The sequence below is a fragment of the Eptatretus burgeri genome, chromosome 6 (genome assembly GCF_056783735.1).
Source record: "Eptatretus burgeri isolate ZD-2024b chromosome 6, Ebu_testis_v1, whole genome shotgun sequence".
NCBI classification, from domain to species: Eukaryota; Metazoa; Chordata; class Myxini; order Myxiniformes; family Myxinidae; genus Eptatretus; species Eptatretus burgeri.
The window spans coordinates 6,169,157-6,177,477 of record NC_140966.1 but is presented as its reverse complement, the minus strand read 5'-3'; the positions used below and the strand labels follow the sequence as shown (position 1 = coordinate 6,177,477).

The window sequence follows — 8,321 nt, the reverse complement described above, 5'->3', positions numbered from 1 at the left end:
CAATCATCCCAGCAAGCTGGTACTCATTTTGCCGACCTCGGAAGGATGACAGGCTGATTCAACCCCACCTAATATTAATTCAACAACCGAATAATATTTGAACTCGGGATCCTCGGATCCCAAAACCACCACCCTCACCATTTCGCCAACACCAAGCATATTGACACATAGTTTTTATAATGTATGTGGCCATCATTGACCCGCTAATTACAAGTTTCTCCACATCTTATCGAACAACCCAGCTGTCGCGGTGAGAGGTTGTACCATTCTTCGACCAGACCGCTTCCCGTTGATCATGAGACTGCGGGTGAACACGGACATCCACAAACACGCTTCCCTTGGATGTCGCAAGCACATTCCAGTGTTTAAGTTGTCGTTTGCCAAATACAGAGTTCAATTTTCCAAATATTCCTCATTGTAAATTTGCAAAAAAGCTCAATCCGATACTTATCGAACATGCACACGACCTTCCGATGAGCCTGAGCAACGCAAGGAAATGTTGAAGAAGCTTTTAAAATATGCACTCACCCATCCCGTTTGCAGGAAGCAATAAATCTGCAGCTTGTTTGCAATAGTCTCAAATTTCATCTCGTACAACTGGCCAATTTTGAATTTCATAACTGAGATGGAGAGATGGTTAATTATGAGTTCCTCAAGCATAATGACCTACAGCAGGGGTATTGAATTAAAAATGTAAACCTTCGTACGAACAATCTCAATTCGAATGTCAGCTGCCAGTTGAGAAAGATGGCTGGTGAAGCGCAAGTGGCTTTGTGTGTCGAGTGCAGTGAAAGGTTATTCCACGTGTTACTAAATGGTGATCCGAGATCAAACGGAATAGTGTTGAGTGAAGGTGTTTCGAAAGCTGTGAATTTTTGGAGACAGATATTTCGATTTTGAAATTGTTCGTGCACATGCTGGTTTAAACACTCTTTTTCATTTTGCATTCATTATATATTTTTGTGCATTTCTCATTTTTGTTCAATTTGTTGACTAAAAGAAGTTGATTTTGCTCAACATTTTCAGACCAAATTAGTCAAATCACTAAGAACATTTCAACCCAGCTTAACGCATGGTGTTGAATTGGATTCGGGTCCGGAGATCGTGCAGACCATTCAACGCGAGTGATTTTCTAAAGTACGGCATTGATTTGTGTATGGTGGCTTTGTTGCCTGTAAAGATGAGGTTGGGGTATTGCTCTTCGACCAGAAGAAGTACAGCTGTAATGTCATTCCTCCATCTGATATCCAGTCATTGCACCTCTCTGAATGATGACAAGAGCAGCTCTTCAGGCAACTTGAATACCAGCCCCTACCATCACGCTTCCCTAACAAACCTTGTGTGAACATTAGCAAATCCCTCCCGACCTCATCTTCAGATTCCAGCACATCCCATTGTTGGAGTGCAGGCCGAATCCATACGCATCGATGAAAAGAACCTGGTGCCAACGGTTCACCTTCCAGTTGTGATTTCAACCATTGCTTGCAGTTCTGTTAAGATGGCACTGTCAAGGGGATGTGTGTACCAGTGGTCTTCTGGTCCTCATGCTGCTATGTGAAAGCTCTTCTGACGTCTTTCGGTCAAAATTTGATTGATTGCTCTTTGCAGGACATCCTGGGGAGATGCTATTGAAGAGCGGTTTTCTGTTGACAAAATAATCTTTCCAAAGGGTTGTAACCTATGGGTGATCTGAACAAGGTTTCTTCATTACCTGGCTTGTCTGATAACTTATCAATGGTGTAGAAATGGCACGGCAATGAACAGTCTTCTGCGGTGGGCTGACAGGATGGCTTAGAGGTATCTACATTTGCTTCTAACCTATCGAGCTTGGGTTTGAATCCCAACCCAACTATAAACGGCCGTCCCAGTGTTTCAGAGGTAGGGTAATTCACCAATGTTTGTGCCATCCCTCGGACGAACGTTAAACAGACTTCCCGTATGCTGGCATTAGTTGGTAGACGTTAAAGATCCCACAGTGTTGCGAAGAGTCGGCGACCTATCACCAGCACCATAGCCAAATTACAAATTCCTGCCCTAACCTACAGAAGGCATTACATCAGCACCACAGCTGCAACCTCAGCCAATACTACCCAGCAGCCTTGTGCTACATCCAAACAATTAACTAATCTGCGAAGCAATGGCAGTCTGTTACCCCTCCGTTACCCTCACCCCCTCTTTGAACCATCCATTGGTACGAGCCAACTCATTTAGTGTTAAATGACCACTCGTTCCTAAGTTACCTGATATCACATCAAGTCGATGCCAATTTGGAGAAGGCATTGACGTGGGTCGGGTGCAGACATGTATGCAAATTCTGTGGGAGACGTGACTTGCAGGTGAATTTCCAGGATCGCTCCGTTCATTTGCAAATCTGCTCACCCGACCATGTGGATGTAAAGGTCATCACCTTGGAAGAAAGATAGTAGATTGGTACTGTAGATTCAAAGAACAGGTGACATTGTCTGCTTACCCAATTCAATGTCTGGTCTATCCTTGCATCATTAGCTTTGGCAGGATACAGTATACCAACATAATTAAACAGTCATATGAGGATGTGCATGATTAAGCAGCATGGATAATCAGTTCATCGTCCAGGATTCATCAGTAGCTCAATCAATAAATTATCAGGAATCAGAGTTCCAGAAACTCCTTAAAAGAAGTGAAAACCTCCATGTTTAACAGTTGCTACACAAATATATTGTTGTGGTTACCAAATTCGCAAACCACCATTCAGGTCCCTTAGGTGAGATATCTCGGTAAGTATATGTGTAGTTTGGCCCAAACCCGTTGTCTAGAGGGAATAAATGTCATTCATGCGTGCTGCGACTCTTCAGGATAGCCGTTTTTCTTTTACGATCTTTATTTTGGACCAACCGCCATTGTTACCACCGCCAACCGCGTCTCAACAGTCATCACAACATCAACCACCCACCGCGGCGCCGCTTCACGTCACACCTCGCAACCGTCACATCGCCACCGTTCTTGCGCCGCTTGTGGGTACCGGTATTGGACTCGTGCAGGGCGCGCGCCGAACAGCGTGTACAAAACCACGGATTTTCCGCTCCAAAAACGGATCAAAAACGACTCACGCCCACTTTTGTTCCGTCCAATCGGTGAGCGAGGGGCGATTTGGCCCCGCCTCCAGGGCGTTGGAGGGCGGTCGCTATATGCAAATTCATGGATCAAAATGCATTCACGCCCACTTTTTCTCGGGCCAATGGGGAGCGAGGTGAAAGGTCGAAGGCAGGGGGTCAAAGGCGAAGCCACGGGGCTTATATAAGCGGCTGCGTTCGTCAGAAAAGGGTCGTTGGTCGTCGTCGTCGTCGTGTGCGTTGGAGTCGGAGCGAAGAGGACGGAGCTGTGGAGAGGCGGCGAAGGCAGACGAGGGGGTGCTCGCGTCGTGCCGGGAGCTGCACACCAGGGAGGCCGACGGCGCGACCTGGTCGAGGTGGAGACGCTCGTCGCGGGACTCGAGACAGAGTAAAAATCCTCCTTTCCCCGAGCATCAGCAACCCCCTCCTGTTTCCCCCCCGCGCTGAGATAGTGCGACCAAGGGGGCCCCTTTTCCCACCCCCTACCAGACACTGTACGCGAGGCCCGCAGAGTTGGGGCACCATCGCCGCTTCGCGCCTCATCATCAGACGGGTAGGCCCGACCCGATCTCGGCCTCAGGCCCGCCTCATCCTTGAGGGTGTTCTTTTTCTTGGTTTTGGGTATGTGTTGTCGGCGCAGTCTGTGAAGTAGAATTGTATAAGTGTTGCCGTGTGCTCGGTAGTCGGTATTAGCTCTGCATTGTGTCTTCGCTTTTACATTTGCTTTTTGTGTAAAATTGCATTGTGTTTCTCTTCTTTTCTATGTGCTTTTGGTGGAATTGTATATGTGTGCTTTCCGTTCATCGCAAATAAATGTGCTTTATGTTGAACTGTTTCCCGCTTCGCTTCATCATTTCTCTCATTGAATCCTCATCTTGCTTCACGTAAAGGGTTGGTAGTGGGCTGAATACGCCCGATAATTAATCGAACCGTCGAGGCCGACGATAACACCGCTCGGTTATCCCGATAGTACGGAACGGGTCGCTATGGCCCGTGTCCGAAGTTGACCTGCGGCGAGGTGCGATCGCCCGGTCTACCCTCCGTGTGGGTACTTAGGTAGGTCGAATTTGGCGAGCAACCCTATCCCACGCGGGGGCCGATTGGCTCGATCGCGGTGAGACTGAAAGGTCCACCCGTGACTGGTTCCCGGCGTTAGTCCGAGAGGGTCACGACTGGATTGTCCGTCCGGTGGGCGACGTGCCGCGATTCGAGTTACGTGGCCGTTCGCACGCCGGCGGGCGCGAATCCGTAACACTGGTGTCAGGTCGTGCGATACAAATCCATCGCCCTCCTCGCGGCACTGGTATCGGAGAACAGGAAAACGGGCTCTCCTGTCTCCAGCTAAATTCACGGGAATCGGTCCAGGGGTGAGAGAAGCGACCCCCGATTCCCTCCAAATTACGAGCGAGCGAAATTAACCCTTCACGAGAAGCAAGATGGCGTCTCAAGGCGAGCGGGAGCCGGGGGTATTAGAAATGGATGTAGAATGTGTAGGATCCATGGCCCAGGATGGAATGCCCGTGCAGGAACATGAACTCGTCCAACTGAACCCAGAGCCCGAAATAGGTGCGGCAGCGGCCGCGGTGTATGACACCTCCCCTCCCCCTCACCACCAGAACCCTTCCCCGATCCCTGCCGAAACGACTCACCCAAGCGCACCCGACATGGCCCAGCTATTCGCCATGATGGCGGCAATGACAAACGAAGTGAAAAACGAAATAAAAGGAATGAACGAAAAGATGGATACAAATACAAATGAAGTGAAAACGACGATGGATACAAATACAAATGAAATGAAAAACGAAATGAAAAGCATGAACGAAAAGATGGATACAAACACAAATGGAATGAAAAACGAAATGAACAAGCAAATAAGCAGAATGGAAGCAAACATGAAGGAAGAAATGAAAGAGCTACGGGGTGAGACGCAGAACATGGGCCGATGCCTGCAGGCGGGCATGAAGGCCGTGACCAGGGAGCTGGGAATGGCGACTCCACGTGTGGGAGCAAACGAGCTGGAAGGGGGTGCAACGGCTGACAGGCCCGCGGTGGAGGCGGGTAAAAAAATAATTCGGGGGGCGTGTTGGGCGAGGGTCGTGACAGAAGAATCGACGATGACCAAAAGGGAAAAATTAAATGGGGAGACCAAAACGTGTGAGACGAGACACGAAATGACGACAACGGAAATAATAGTGGAGACAAGGGAGGTAAAGGGTGAAGAGTTGGCAGAGACACGGGAGACAGAAAAAAATAGAGGGAAGACTGCACGATGAAGACGGGGTAAGTGACGCACACACACACACACGGAGGTAGTGGAGGACGATGAGGGTGAGCTGGCGGACTGGGTCGAGACCCAGTGCGAGCACCTGGATGGCCTCCTCCAGGAACGAGGGGAGGGAGTCTGCCCCCTTGAGGTGAGTCACGACCAGGTGAGTTCGGTCGTGCTTCGCGAGGTTGAGGGGACGGGTGCTGTGGACAGGTGCACGGAGAGCTTTGGGGGTATAGAGGCCCCGGAGACCCTTGTGGGGACACGAATCCCCAGTGTGGTTGTCCCGGTGTGTGTGGTGCAAGGTGTGAGTGCGTCCCCGTGTGTGGAAGCGACCCCGTGTGTGAGTGGTGTGGTGGCGATGGTGCCAGGGTACGTGCTTCCCAGCACGCCGTGTGTGGGTGAGGCACCGTGTGTGAGTGAGGCCGTGTGTGTGTGGATGAAACGGCCAGTATGAGTGAGGGACGGTGTGTGGATGAGGGACCGCGGGTGAGTGCCCCCGCGTGTGTGGGTGAGGCACCGTGTGTGAGTGAGGCCGTGTGTGGATGAAACGGCCAGTGTGGATGAGGCACCGCGGGTGAGTGCCCCCGCGTGCGTGAGTGAACGGCCGTGTGCAAGGTCGCTGTGTGCAAGGGAGACCGTGTGTGTGAGAGAGCGGTATGTAAGGGAGATGTCGGTGGGCATGCGGGAGCACGCAGCCGCGTCTCCCGGGGTGAATGTGATGGAATGGACTGTGAGCGTCGTAACACGCAGGTGTGCGTGGGTTGAATGGCGACGACGGCGACATGGGAGGAACGAAAGCCGAGTAGCGGCTGTAGTTGTTTCGGGGACCGGGCCGGGTTCACCCAGCAGTGAGCACGAGGTCCGTGCTGTGCAACGCACGAGGCCACCACGTGCTCGCTTGCGAGAGTGAAGTCCCGGTCCGGAAACGCACGCGGTGGATTTGCCGATCCCGCGGACGGACAAAGTTTAGGCAGGATTATGGATTTGGACCGGACGGGTTCTCCACGCGATCGTGTGTGTTAAGCTCCAACGGGCAAAGCACATGTGTTCGCGTGGGGAGCCCCTCGAGACGTGGGGCTTGTTTTTTTTATGCGCACGGTGACGCCATGGCTGCACGTGGGGTTGGAATCCGGCAGGAGGGGTATCCCTGCCGGATGGTACCGTCCAAGGAGGGACGAGGAACACGTGCAGCTGCATGACGTCACGGGCAGGTGCAAAGTGCGCGAGCTCTGAGTTGCCGCGCTGGTGCTGCGCAGGTAAAAAGAAAAAAAAAAGGAAAAGCAAGCCTCACTTTCGGGTGCACAGGATTCCTGGGCAAGGGGTGGAAGACCCCCTTGAACCCGGGGCACAGGATGGAAACTAGTTAGGGGGAAGGGTTAGCTTAGTTAGACCGACTTCATGGGGCAGGGGTAAGTCCTCATGGAGACCGTGGAATGGATTAGTTAGAGGGATTGTAGCCAGATTTAGGTTGGGAAATAAAATGGGATTATTTTGGAGACAGAGACAGACTTTGGATGTGTAGTGGGGACGTAGCTTAGCTACGTAGTGTTAAAAGGAACGTGCTATAGTTTAAGGGACGACGTGGGAGCACGAGTTAGTTACGGGAGGTAGTTAGAAGGATGGCAGAGTTCAGCGGTGTGTGTGTTGAAGAGTTGTGAGGTGAGTACTTGTTGAGTGAGTGAGGCCAGCGGGTCTGTGTGAGTGGAGCGAATGGGGAATGCATGGTGCGATGAGTGATTGGGGGGAGGAGTGACTCCCGCCCAAGGGACCCCGGGGTCAGTGTCGAGTGAGTTAGCTGGGTTAGTCAAATTGAAAAATGGAGGTCGTTTTGTTGTTGGTGGGAGTGTAGGCTCGAAACCCGTTTGGAGGGGTGCAGGAGCCCTGTTGACGGGCTTGGGAGCGTGGCTGCGAAAGGTGAGTATCGCTGAGTGGGTACCCCGGGCACCAGGCTAGTTGGCCGCGGTAGGCCATGGGCCCATGGGGGGCCGGGATAGCGTAGTGGGCACGGGTGCGCCTGCTTGGTGCGGGGGCCCGGGGCGCCATTAGCCGCGTGGTCAGTGTTGTGGACAAGGGTGACCCTCGGAAAGGGGCCTGGGAAGCCAGCCTGCCACGTGTGCGTTTCAGGGGAGGTGCCATGGGGGGCACTCCCCGGTGTTTAGGGAGCTGGTAGGCTCGGAGGCAGTGTAGTGCCCGGGGGTGCCATAGCGGGAGATTCGGCAGAGGGTCGTGCCTGCCAAAGGGAGCCACGTGTCCCAGCCAGGAGACCGTGTGAGGGCACGGAGAGAAAATTGGGGGGCGAGGCCCGAAATTGTGAGGACACCAACACAGGCGACGGGAATCTGGGTTGTTAGAACCAATAGTTTAAGCGAGAGGCGCTTGTTGAAAGCCCCGGGGTAGTTTAACAGTTAAATGGTTAGGGTAGATTAGGAGATGTACCCCTCCGCACCATCCATCCCCTCGCTGTCGTTGTGGGCCGCTGGACCCACTTGGTGTTAAGATCGCCGAACTCTGGGGAGGCCATTCTGAGGCTTGAGTTGGGCCTCGACACAGGACGTTAGCTCTCCCTTATTCCCCTCCGGGAAGGGAACGTAGGGGTTGGGAGTAGGCTAGGTGACAGGATAGGTTAGCCGAACAAAGACGATAAAGGGGGTTAGGGGACGATTTATAGTGGGGAGTTAAAAGAAAAAAAAAATAAGTTGGGGCTAAATTGGGGTTTGACAAATTAAGGGAGTGGGTATGTACAGTGACAGGCAAAGGCGATAGGTTGGGAGGGAGACCGTAGGGTAGGTCCGAGCCCGCCTTCCGAGTGGCCAGCACCACCGCACTCCCTCCACCAACCTTCACTGAACGGCAAAGGCTGGCCAACTTCATCTGCCGGCTGGCTGTTTTTCTTCAAGGCCTGTGCCAGCCCACTTCATCGGCAGCTGTTGTGTTGCTGCAAGGCCTGTGCCGGCCGGATC

At 52.4% G+C, this 8,321-nt stretch overlaps 1 long non-coding RNA gene across 1 annotated transcript; it reads right to left on the bottom strand.

Moving 5' to 3' along the window:
* Positions 1-160: 160 nt before the first annotated feature.
* Positions 161-2,751, bottom strand: LOC147024180 (uncharacterized). Its single transcript, XR_015058914.1, has 2 exons — positions 2,241-2,751; positions 161-301 (listed from the first exon to the last, which is right to left on the bottom strand). It is a non-coding gene; the product is annotated as an uncharacterized LOC147024180 (long non-coding RNA).
* Positions 2,752-8,321: the final 5,570 nt, after the last annotated feature.